This window comes from Pristis pectinata, chromosome 3 (genome assembly GCF_009764475.1).
Source record: "Pristis pectinata isolate sPriPec2 chromosome 3, sPriPec2.1.pri, whole genome shotgun sequence".
In the NCBI taxonomy this organism is placed as follows: Eukaryota; Metazoa; Chordata; class Chondrichthyes; order Rhinopristiformes; family Pristidae; genus Pristis; species Pristis pectinata.
In genome coordinates, this window is record NC_067407.1 from 50,549,167 (window position 1) to 50,561,167 (window position 12,001).

General features: G+C 39.0%; 1 long non-coding RNA gene across 1 annotated transcript in view; it reads left to right on the forward strand.

Moving 5' to 3' along the window:
- The window catches only part of LOC127567821 (uncharacterized), a 51,237-nt gene that overhangs the window by 2,963 nt on the left and 36,273 nt on the right, over positions 1 to 12,001 (forward strand). Inside the window, exon 2 of the long non-coding RNA XR_007955948.1 lies at positions 11,285 to 11,374. This is a non-coding gene — a long non-coding RNA (uncharacterized LOC127567821). The remainder of the gene's footprint in view (positions 1 to 11,284; positions 11,375 to 12,001) is intronic.

Sequence of the window (12,001 nt, forward strand, 5' to 3'; positions counted from 1 at the left end):
TGATGCCGCTCCCGTCTGCAGTGCTAATGTCATTTCTACAATTCACGTCAACCCTTTCGGATATACTGAGAGTCCCGGAGCGGCTCTAATGCAATCTCAACCAGCCTTTACCTTATCAACTAGAGAAAAATGCACTAGCTGTTCTCAATACTTAGTTCTGCTTTGTGAAAATTTAAGAGGGCGCGTTTAAACCCTTCCTCTTACAAAAGGAAAGAAACCGAGACAGCCTTCAGAGGGTTAAAGGTACTGGGTCACCTCCATAGGGAGGGAGAGGTGACACTTGACTCAGAAGAGCACTTAGGCTGTTACCATGACGAATGTTAAATTGAACGTGGCGTTGGAAGTGAGTGTTGTCCACCTCCCACCAATTGATGCGGCACGTTGCGTTGTTTTACAACTCCGAGACTGGCTACCAGTTTCTGTAAGCGGCCGCATGTCTGGGAATTTTTAGACAACGTACTCTTCGGTGTAACAAGATGAAGAGTGCACGTTCCGCGCTACCGGGTGCATTACGGAGAAGTTTCTCATCCTGTAGAGCACCTTGTCAACTGTCTGTATTGGGGGCTCCCTTTCCCCTATTTCCCTGCCATTCTAGAGTTGGGAAATCTGAAAATGAGGTTACACAGCATGGAATATCTTTAGCTGAAGACTTGGACAGCTTTTGGTTGGATATTCCTTGCATTGTTTCCTATTTCTCCACCCCTTCCTTCCCCTCCAAACCATTTCTCTAATTTCATTAATGCCGTTTACGTGCATGGTTGTAGGCGATGCATTTTTAAAAAAGAATCATGGATTTCATTATCAGCAACTGTCCTGGTGCGTTTCTTCATAAGAAATATCACCCCCCCCACCCCCGTAATCCATTTTGCCACTGTTTCTGAAAGACAAAGCGAAACCTCGTGACAATCAATAATTGAGCAGCAAGCAATTGAATTCTGCGAAGACATGCATTTAAAATCAAAAGCCCAGACATGCTGTGAGCCTAACTGTCTGGTTGGATTGCAGCAGACGTACAGAACCTGTCTACAGAGCTTTGCTGAAAAGCCGCATTGCTCCCTCTAAACCTAGCATTAAAACATTACTCCATCCAGTGAATTAATCCATCCCCTTTCAGCAAAAGCTGGATATCATTACCGCTGCTGATTCTGGAAACGCAAGTAAAATGGGCAGTTACACAAAAATCAGGGAGAGATTCTTCTACCTAATCAGAGTGCTTAGACACACTGTGCTGCACTGAGCACAATCATTTCCCCCTTTGACAGTGAACTATTGAAAGCACATTTTTATGATTTCCCCCTCCCCCCGACTTTTGAGAAATTTAGCTTGGTGAGTTTAATTTTTTTGAACAAGCGGGAAAAAATTTCAGCAGCAAGTCAAAATAACACATTCCTGATTTTTGTTTTTTTTCAAAGCTCTCCTGATGACAAGTCTTTTTCACAGTCACTTTTTTTAACTGGGTGCATGGAGCAGTGTGAGAGCTATTTTCTCCAGCAAAGAGCAGGATAACCTTTGTAAGCTGGCTAAATAATATAAATTTAGAGTAGATTCTGATGCCGATTGAATAGATCAGTTACGAGAAGAAAATTAGTTTGGATTTAACTTGGCAGTGCAAGTGCCCTGTAGCTGAATTTAATGTTTTCTTTCATCCAACGTGAAGTTTCCCTTTGCTGTTTTATGTTGGTGGAAGTACTAGGTAATGAATAGCTTGGTTGTGACTGAGGGGCATCCTGCAAAGCTCAGGCCATTTTATTTGCTGTGCATTAGTTCCACTCTTGGTCACGTCGTCTTTTCACCAGCCTCTCAGACTGAGTATTCAGTTTCTTATTTGTGGATCATAATTTATATTTTGAGGTTGTGCATTACAAGAACCAACTTTTAAGCACCCTGGAGCTTTTCGTTTTGGCCAGAAACAATCTTTTGACTTTCAAAATTCAGTACTGAACACAGCAGTCAAAAGCATGTTAGTTCAAAGCAGGAAGTGAAAGGCAGTAGATTTGCAGGTTTTTGTTTTGAAGAGTGAACACAGTTTAACTGAAGAACATGGTCTTCAATGGAGCTCTCAAAGCTAAATCATTGCTACCTGGGATATAGATTCAAGATTGTAGTCCCTTACTGTTTGTGCCCTTTGTCTTTTGCACATGTCAAATTATGCTCTGTGCACTTAGAGGACCAAGTGATTATTCATCATGGCGCTTGGATGTGGGGTTATTTAGTAAGGAAGAATTGCAGTCAACCCCTGTCCTCTTCATGCACTGCTTAGACTAGCATCTGTAAGATTGCAAGATAGTAACAGAGCAGAGATTCAAACCATTCCTCCTTTCAGTACATTGGGACAATTGCTCATTTCACCATTTTGGCTGCAATCAAAGCCTACATCCTCTTGGAAATATTGGTTCCACATACGTTCACTGAACCATTTCAAACAGTAATAAATATTGTTGCAATTTCACATTTTCTCAAAGGGATACAATTTCTGAAATCCATTTACTTTGGGGGGGGGGGGGAAGTAGAAAAATAATTGTTGCCAAAAATTTGAATGAACGTAAATTAATTCTCCAGGGAGACAGACTTCAATGGGCTAAAGCTCAATTGATCTACAGTGGGAAAGGGCAGTGACTGGGAATGTGGGGCAATAGGAATGCGGACACGTCATTTTAACACCAACCAAATCACCTTAACTTTCACATCCAGCACGTTCACAGAAATGTTTGCCTCGTCTTTCCCACAGCCACCTTCTGTTGTACTGTTTAACTGTGTGCAGGGAGCAATCTGAAATACTGAGCGGTGTCCTCCCACAAAGAATAGAATAACATTTGTAAACTGGGCAAATGATATAAATTTACAGCAGGTTCTGCTGCAAACTGAATGGATCAGTTACAAGAAAAAAATCCAAAAATGGACAATCAAATCTTCTATGCACACTTTTTGGCTCCAGAATTTTATAATAGATATATTATTTAACATGACAAAATGTGGTAGTCAAGCTGACCTTTGTACAGTTTTTATCAAAAACAGGAAATGGTTGACTGGAAGTGGGAAGATTAAATAAAACTCTGCCATCTAACCATATTTCACGATTAAGAAACCATAATTTCAAACTCTACAGTATTAGAAATTCTCAATGTTTCATCCACCTCATTTCACAGGTTTCCTTTAATGCTGAGCAGTGTCTTTTTGTTTAACACATTGAGATGAAATATTGGTTGTGTGGATCTTGTACCTCAGATAACAGGCCAACCTATTAAGATGGAGGAAGAATTTTGACTATCACCAGTTTTCATTCTGAAAACACCAACTAAAGAATATTTTTGATGTTTGAGTTTGTATCGCAAGAAGGCAACTTTAATTACAAAAAACACTCCTCTAAGTTGATAAATTTTCTTAACAGATCGTTCTTAATTAACAAACCAATATTTACAAACTGGTTAAATTACACGTTGGATTCAAATGCTCCTCTCCGAAACATTGATGTAAGAATAAAATGTTGAATATCACTGGGGATCAGGCTGGATCATAGCTTTGATCTTGGCTACTTCAAAATCTTTCTGCAATCTGCTAAGCATCCTAAACCACGGTAATGAAGTAGTTAACAATTTTTTTAACTAAGCCTTTGCTATTGGAACCCAATATAATGTTTAATTTTTCAAACAAACTGTGCTTCAAATTTTCCTTTGTAGACTACGTTTAACACATCCCTTTGTTTTGTCTGAAATGAAATGCTGACCAAGTTTCAGCCAAGAGTTTTCTGGTCCCTGTTGACAAAAATGCACTGCCATCTTGCACTGCTGCAGAGGAACCCAGGTTAATGGGTTATAGGCAAATGTAGAATTGATCCCTTTGTAAGTCAGTCAATGGATAATGCCATGTCCTCCCTTCCTTCTTCCTATAATATCCTTTATTGCAATGTCTTACTGGTGTGAATTACAAATCAAGTTCTTGCCTTTCCTGGCAACTGAGCAATAACTGATGTCACCAATCTTGCAAACGTTAAATTTTGTTTTCACCAAAATAACAGGTTAAGGGAGATTTAAGCAAGAAATGAGGAGGGTGAAAAAGCACCATCATCCCAGCACTGCATAAGTATTGATTTCTGTCTGTCGAGGCTTGCTCTATTTGTTGTGCAAGGAAATGACAGGGTCAGTTGGATTTAGCTACAATGCCAAGTGCAAGGTCATTACAAAGATGTTTAAGGTAAATTTTATGCAACAAATATTTGTTCATGTTTTGGAATGGCGATATTTTCCTTGTATGACCTGACTGGAATGGGATTTTGCCCCTTCATATATTTCATGTCTTTTTTCTTTTGTGCAAGTGTTATTTTCAATTATGCAAATCATTATTTAAGCCAGAGGCAATTGACTGAGTGTTTCGCCAGAGCTTTTGTTTGTTTGTAAAGATACTGAATAAATAGAGGTTGGAGAATGTAACTCTGCAGCAACCTTGAGTACATTATTTTAAAAAAAATGACTCCTCTACCTAGGAGTTTAAAGTAAAATCAGCTGTAACAGTACAAAGCTACTTTTGACCGGCTTGGAAAGGTTGCTGAGATGAAAAATAAAAGGCGGCTGTCAATAATGTCTGAAACAGCTTATGCTTTCTCTGCGTAACAGCTTGTGGCTGAAAGGATAGATTTTACACACCAGTGAGAAAAGTAACATTTAGGAATTCTGATTTTTCAGCACTTTGCTTTCCTCTTTCACGTACTGTTTGCAGTTACGTGAAAACGCATGTTCATTCTTAATCCTTAAGAGTACAGAAAGTCCTTAGCAGGTTTTGGACTAGCCACATGTTTCCTATCGTACAACATCTGCAAAACTTGACTCTGCACTTTCTGTTGAACCAGAAGAATGTAGGGATCCAGAGGAAATCTTTCAATCTTGGTTTTCTCTGTTAGATCTAGACAATTTTCCTTTTTTGAAAAATCCCCATGTAGTCATCAAAAGATTACTAAAAAAAAACAGTTACAGTATAATAACTTTCTTTCTCAGCCAGATCTCCCATGAAGCAGAACACCATGGATTTGTATACTAAAAAAAGTTCCAATGTGTGACCTTTGACCAGTGAAAATGTGAGAATTTTCTTTGTGATTAAACTGCAGTGTTTTATTTTAAATTTGCATTCTGCCAATTTATTCAGATAAAGTATTTCCCTACCACTCCTTTTTTTCCCCATACATCCTGTCAAAATGAACCCAATTAATTTGAGAATGGACAAAATAAACGACACCCTATTGAAATGATTATCAGTGGCATACTGTTAATTAGACAAATTGAAACTTGCATTGGCTAATGTTAACCCAGATATGGGGAAGAAAGTTTGTTGGATTTAACCTGCCAACCCTCAATAGTTTTTTGTCCCTATGGTGTGTGACTCACAGATCTCTTTTGCTCTCAATGCCTTGACAAAATGTGCTTCTGTTATTCTACTTTGTGTATGTTTGGTATTTGATTCGGAAATGAAAAATGCTGCAAGTGCTCAGCAGGTAAGGCAACATCAGCTTGGAGAGAAACAATTAACATTTCAGGTCAAGGATCCTTCATCCCTGAGACCCAAAACATCAACCATATTTCTCCCTCTCCACAGATACCGCCTGACCTGCTGAGTACCTCCAGAAATTGCTGTTTTTAATTAAGATTTTCAGTAGCTGCAGTTTTTCTCTGAAGTGTGATTGTCTGGGATAAACTGCTTAAATCAGTAATGTAGTATAGAACCACAAATATAGTTGTTACCATGTCACTTCCTTCTGATTGTGGATTCACTTAAATTGCTAATCCAAATAATTTGATTTGCAAAGGTTTTAGTGCCTTGATATCAAGCACATTGATGTATCAGAATGTGCATCGAATGAACTAGCTAACATCAGTGAAGTTGTTCACTTTGGTGAACAAACAGAAAGACAGTATTCTTTTAACTAGGTGAGAGACTGGGTAATGCTGATGTTCAAAGGGGCCTTATTTGTCTTTGTCCACAAGTCACTGAATGCCAACATGCAGCTGCAACAAGTGATTAGGAAGGCAAATGGTATGTTGGCCTTAATTACTGGAGGTTTTGATTACAAAAGGTGTCTTACAGCAGTTATATAGGGCCTTAGTGAGTCTGCATCTGGAGAACTGTGTACGGTTTTGGTCTCCTTTCGTTAGAAAGAATATGCTTTGATTAGGGTGGGTGCAGTGAAGATTCACTGGACTGGTTTGAGGAGTGGTGAGTTTGCTGTATAAGAAGGGATGGAGTAAATTAGATCTACATTCTCTAGAAATTACATAAAAAATGAAAGGAGATCTCATTGAAACTTTAAAAATTCAAGAATGAGATGAGGAGAAATTCTCTCATGCAGAGGGTGGTGAATTTTTAAAGTTCTCTACCCTGGAGGTGCAAGGACGCTCAGCAGTTGATTTCTTTCGAAGCAGAGGGATAGATTTCTGTATATTAAAGGGAACAAGAGGTATGGGGATGGTTTAGATAGTTTAGGAAAATAGTACTGGTGGGGGCGGGATCGACTATGATCTCGATGAATGATGGAGCAGGCTTGGAGAGCCAAATGACCTAGTCCTGCTTCAGGTTCTTATTATATTATATCGAGTAAAGTAATCATGTTGAAAATGCTAATCTGAAGATCATGATGTATCAAGTTTATTGGACAGGTGTAAAAGATCTAAATGAAAAGTCATTACAAAGTTTGGAAATGTACAGCATATAAACAGCCATTTAAGCCCCATGATCCAGGCTAGTGATACTAGTACTTCACATCAGCCTCCCTCACCAAACTGAAAAGTTAGGAAATGACCTGGAATATTTCAGATCATAATCTGGACATCTGACTTGTGACAAAATGCTTGACTTCAAGGTGCAGCTTCTGTAGAGCAAGGGTAATCTCACAAATACACAGCCTGCAGATAGGAAAAACTACAATGTTGCTTTGAGCTACAGTACATCCTTGGAACAAGAGAACCAACCAACCTTTGAGCATTATTGCACATTCTCAGTTGCCTTTTGAACTTTAAGTGATAATGCATTCGCTTAAGTCCTCCAAAGTGATCCTGTGCTATCAACATGTATATTGCTTTGTACAATTTGCTTTTGTAGTCAGTGGGGATTTAAGTGCTAAATACTGTTTTAGCTAAAGTATGTAAAGTATCTCACACTTCTGTACATTTATTTTGGGGTGGGTTTCATTTTTTTTATTTGTAGGTCCATATGATTACTTTGATTAGTGTCTGTCTTGCACATTAAATTTTTTTTGTTCTGCTTTTTGTTTAGTCTGATTGACTAATTGGAGTGCTGACTACCCTTGATCATGACTGTTAATCATGTCTTGTACAAATGGATTGAAGTGGTTAAATGGTATGTTCAATTTCTGTTTGTGCTGATATGATTAATGACTCTTTGAACAATATTACATAGAGTAAAATTTGCTCTTTACCTGGTAAACATGCACCAAAATGTGGAACTGAATGGCTAAAATGCTCAGATCGAATTTACCACATGCAGTCTTGAAGATTAATAGGCCTAATTTTCAGGCATTTTCCTTAACTATTGAGTCTGCAGATGGTTTAGCGAGACAATACCCATAATGTTTATTGTTCCTTATCGATGGAAGGTCTGCAAGAGCATTGCTGAAGAGGCCAGTGCAGTCCAACTGGGTACGAGTACAAATGTGACCCTAGATTGTAGGTTTACTTAGATTTTAGAATGGGGGAAGTTGAAAGACCCGTGTGTGTGTGTGTGTGTGTGTGTGTGTGTGTGTGTGTGTGTGTGTGTTTGTATTTGCATACATGTGCATAAAACAATTTCATTCATTTCCGGTTTTTTTTGCCCAGCGTCTGCCATGGCTTCCTAAATTCAACACAATCCACAATGATGCCATCTTAAGCTCAAACACAGCAAAGATGGTTAATACAAATGCTAATTCTACCAATTGATACGTAAAGTGTCATGTCAAACTGCTATCATTTTAATGGATTTCTATTTAAGGCGTTAAGTAAATCTAAATTGTTGGTCATTGTAGTTAGTGATGATCAATCATTGGTTTTCTCAGTGAAGGCCTGTTTGCTTCTGTTATTTGACAATATAATCGTGTGCACATTGACACGATAATACCAGTTTAACAAATAGCATTTATCTTTTAAGATCATTGTTGGTAGCCTAATGTTCTGGGCTAAGGGAATACTCTTGTACCCTTCTGCTTTAGCACAAAGAACAGAATCAGATTTATCATCACTGGCATGTGGCATGAAATGCTATGATTTGCAGCAGCAGTACAGTGCAAAAACGCAAAATCTATAAATTACAAAAATAAATAGTGCAAAAAAAAGGGTATAATGAGCTGGTGTTCCTGGGTTCATGGATTGTTCAGAAATCTGATGGCAGAGGGGAAGAAGCTGTTCCTGAATCATTGAGTTTGGGTCTTCAGACTGCTGTACCGCCTCCTTGACAGTAGTAACGAGAAGAGGGCATGTCCTGGATGGCCTGTTCTACTCAGGTTATATCTAACTGGCAGAAGAAAACTTTTTTTTTCCTCAGCGTGTTTTATGCATGAGATCAATTGATCCTTTTCACAAAATTATTAAACTGTGCTTTCTAATTTTAGTCAACTAAAGATGATGATAACCTTAAATAACTGACGTAATAAAGAATGGCTTATAATAAATTTGCCTTGAACCTGATTGAAATATTGTTACAATTATTCAGTGTGGAAGTTGACCTGTAGACTGGAGGTTCATCCATCACCATTTATCATGTGGCACCAGCTCTGCCCAAGAATACCATGTGGGGGAAAAAATCAAGTTTCTAATCTGTACAGTTGTTTAAGATGGTGTATCATATTCAGCATTCAAGCAGTATCTTAACATGTTTGACCCCAAGGGGAAGCTAGATGTAGGAGAAGCCTGCACTGAAGCATGTATTACAGATGTTCACCAGTTGGGCTGGGTGCCATGTTTCTGTTCTGTAAGTTCTTTGTAATAGTTGGACACAGAATGGAATTGAACCAGTGCCATCTGACTTGAGCAAATACCTTCTACTGGCCATGTGTAACTTGTGCTCCTCCATCCACACAATTAGTTATATCACTGGGCAATGGGAATGGCCTGTAGACAGGGCAGTACAAAGCAGTACAAATCCTCCAGGCACCCATTACCCATCGCAAACATGGCATCACTCAGTTGGTGTAATGACATGTGGCTGGCAGGGTTTTATTTTTGGTTTTTGAGCAGTTGAACATCAGAAAAACCCAGCCAGCAAACGCAACCGTAAATAGCAGAACTTGAAATAATAAGATGCAAATTTATAAAATTGCTGCCAGCTGCTGACAAAATTCCATCATGGGCAGCCCTACAGTATCATTTTGGTCCATGAGAAAGATCATGAGGGTGACAGCCACTATAATGGAGAGTTCTCTTGCTTCCGTAAACAAAACAAAATGGAAATTTTATTTAAATAAAATCCTGGATTTAAGGAATTCCATTTGTGAGTATTATCCACATACATTTTAAAATGGTGCTATGTTAACAAAAAAATTGCTTTCAACATGGAGGTTTCGGAATTGAGTTCTATCTCGGGACTGTTGGAATTTGATCTCCTGTGGGTTCTTTAAAACTGAGTGCTGAGCTTCCTTTGCAGTATCCAACTGATCACGTACCATCTGTAAAAGTGTTTTTCTGCATACCACTGGCTACTGTAAAAGGGCTTCCAATGGATGAAAACGCCAGCTTTTTTAATTTGTATCATTCCACTGGCAAAATGAAATCCCCTTGATCAGATCACTTGCTTATTTTCATCAGCCTTAAGAGCACCGCATTCTCTTTTGAGATAGGAGTCTTTTGTGAAGTTCATTCCCAGAGTTAAATTATCTCAGCAATCCAAGGTTCTGGAAGTAACTGATGAATCTGTTTTCGGTTCTGGAACATGCAGGCACCCAGAGAGTGTTAGAATTGATCACAAATGAGTTTAAATGTCTCAGTCATTAGCCTACAGCTTGGATTCAACTAAGCTTTTAGCACGTTCAAAATTGGGTTTGTAAACAGCCATGCACTTATTTTTTTGAAAATGCTTTTCAGAACATGAATTGTTTGTATCACCAGTGGTTGGTCAGAAGGCAGCAATGAAGTGTGCTATTGCATTGTAGTAGATTGGTAATTCAAGGGGGAAGCTTGTCTATTCCAAATATCTGAAGCCACATCCATTAGTTATTATTGGAGTAAATCATTTTCTGATTTGCTGTACTGAGGATCTTTGTCTCCATTTCTAGTGGCAGGATATGGGAGGGAAAAAACCTTTCACTCTCCTGATTGGTCACATTGACTAACAGCTCATTGTAAAGTCCAAACCAAATCAGCCTAAAGGAGATGCATTGGAAGGCTCCAGGCATCTTGCTTTTACTGTGCAATGCTGGCACGTGATATAAAGGAGGAGGGATTCAGGTAAAGAAAGACTGTAACTTGAAAGCTTTAGCAACAAAAGCTCAGGATCAAATGAGGCCAGCAGGTTGTGGGGTTTGTATCTTGGCAAGCAGCAGTCAAAACCAGACTGGTGCTTTGGATTTGTTCCTACTTTGTTATCTTGCGTTCATTCTTGTCACTTAACTATAGAAGACATTTTATTCTTTTCCCAGGTTTCCAGATGTTTTTTGTGTTCTTAATTAAATTACACAGAAGATACCATTTCTGGATCAGTAATCGCATTATTACTCCTATCTAAACAGATCAAGAGTTTCTAGAAATTATGGTTCAGGGGTGACATCATCAATTCCCCTTCGCTCGCCCCTCCAAATAGCGCTGAGTTGACAGAAATTTTCAGGGTTGAGAGAGCCTGACAAATGACTGCCTGTCCCCTCCTCCACCCTCTCTGCAATACTGAGCTCCTGTCAAGACATGCCTGAGAGCTAACAGTGAGACAAAAGCAAATAGACGGAATTTTTCCATGAATATGAGTGTACTGTTACCATCAAAATCCCACAGGAAGGAGGAAAGCTGGATGTATTTTTTTTGAACTACAGTGGCTGCTGAGAATTAAATTGAAACCACTTAGCTGTTTTGTTCAGGCTGAACACATAAGGCTGGGTCAGTTTTTCTTTGAGTCTTTGCAAGAGTAACTGGCACACACCTCCCTTAGAATATTATTCACTTAACGTTGATAATGCAAATTTGCAATTTGGTTCTTGATTCAGAGCTTACTGGGTATGAAATGTGTATTTATAACATTTGAGATAACAACATTTTAATTACAGTATCTTCAAACATTAAAGAAATACATTCTGACACACCAATTTTGCTTGTTTGTCCTCTAGGTTACTCGAATCTCTATGCCTTTGGATCAGCAGTTAAGTCTAGCAAAAGAGCAACGTGACTGAAGCCATCTCTAGCTGATCTACACGAAGGTAGGGGAGGTGCGTTGCCACGCGTGCTTGCCCTGGAGGCACAGACACAGATTAGTGCATTAAGTTGGAAAAGTCAAAAATGACTCGAGCCATGCTATTACTATGAGCCAAATCAAAAACTGTGTGCTACTGGAACTTTGAATTTTTTTGCTACCCTCTTATTTACCGCACATCTGCTATAATTGCTGTTTGCTGTGGCTTCAAGCTGTCTGCCACGAAGCAGGTGCTGAGAAACGTGGATGCCTCGAAAACAAACCCCACTGAATACCATTCCAGAGGAGGTGAAAATAATCCACTGCCTGGACTCCTTCCTATGTTTAATACATAAATTGTCTCAGAATGCCTTGCTTAAACTTAATGATCTTGCTCTTTTCAAAAATGCACGCTACACAGTAGTTAAGGGTTTTGTAAACAGACAAGCTATGTATAAGCTACATACTCAAATAATAAGCCCTGATACCTTCTGCCATTTTGCTTTCCACCCACCTTCTTCTTTTATCCTCCTCCTCCCTTGAAAGTTGGTCTTTGTCTCCAGTGTTCCTAGACTTGCTTTCAGGTCTGCCTTTTCCAACAGAGCAGACACTGCATATCTAGAAGAGGTCACCATGAATCAGCCTGTTAAAGTGG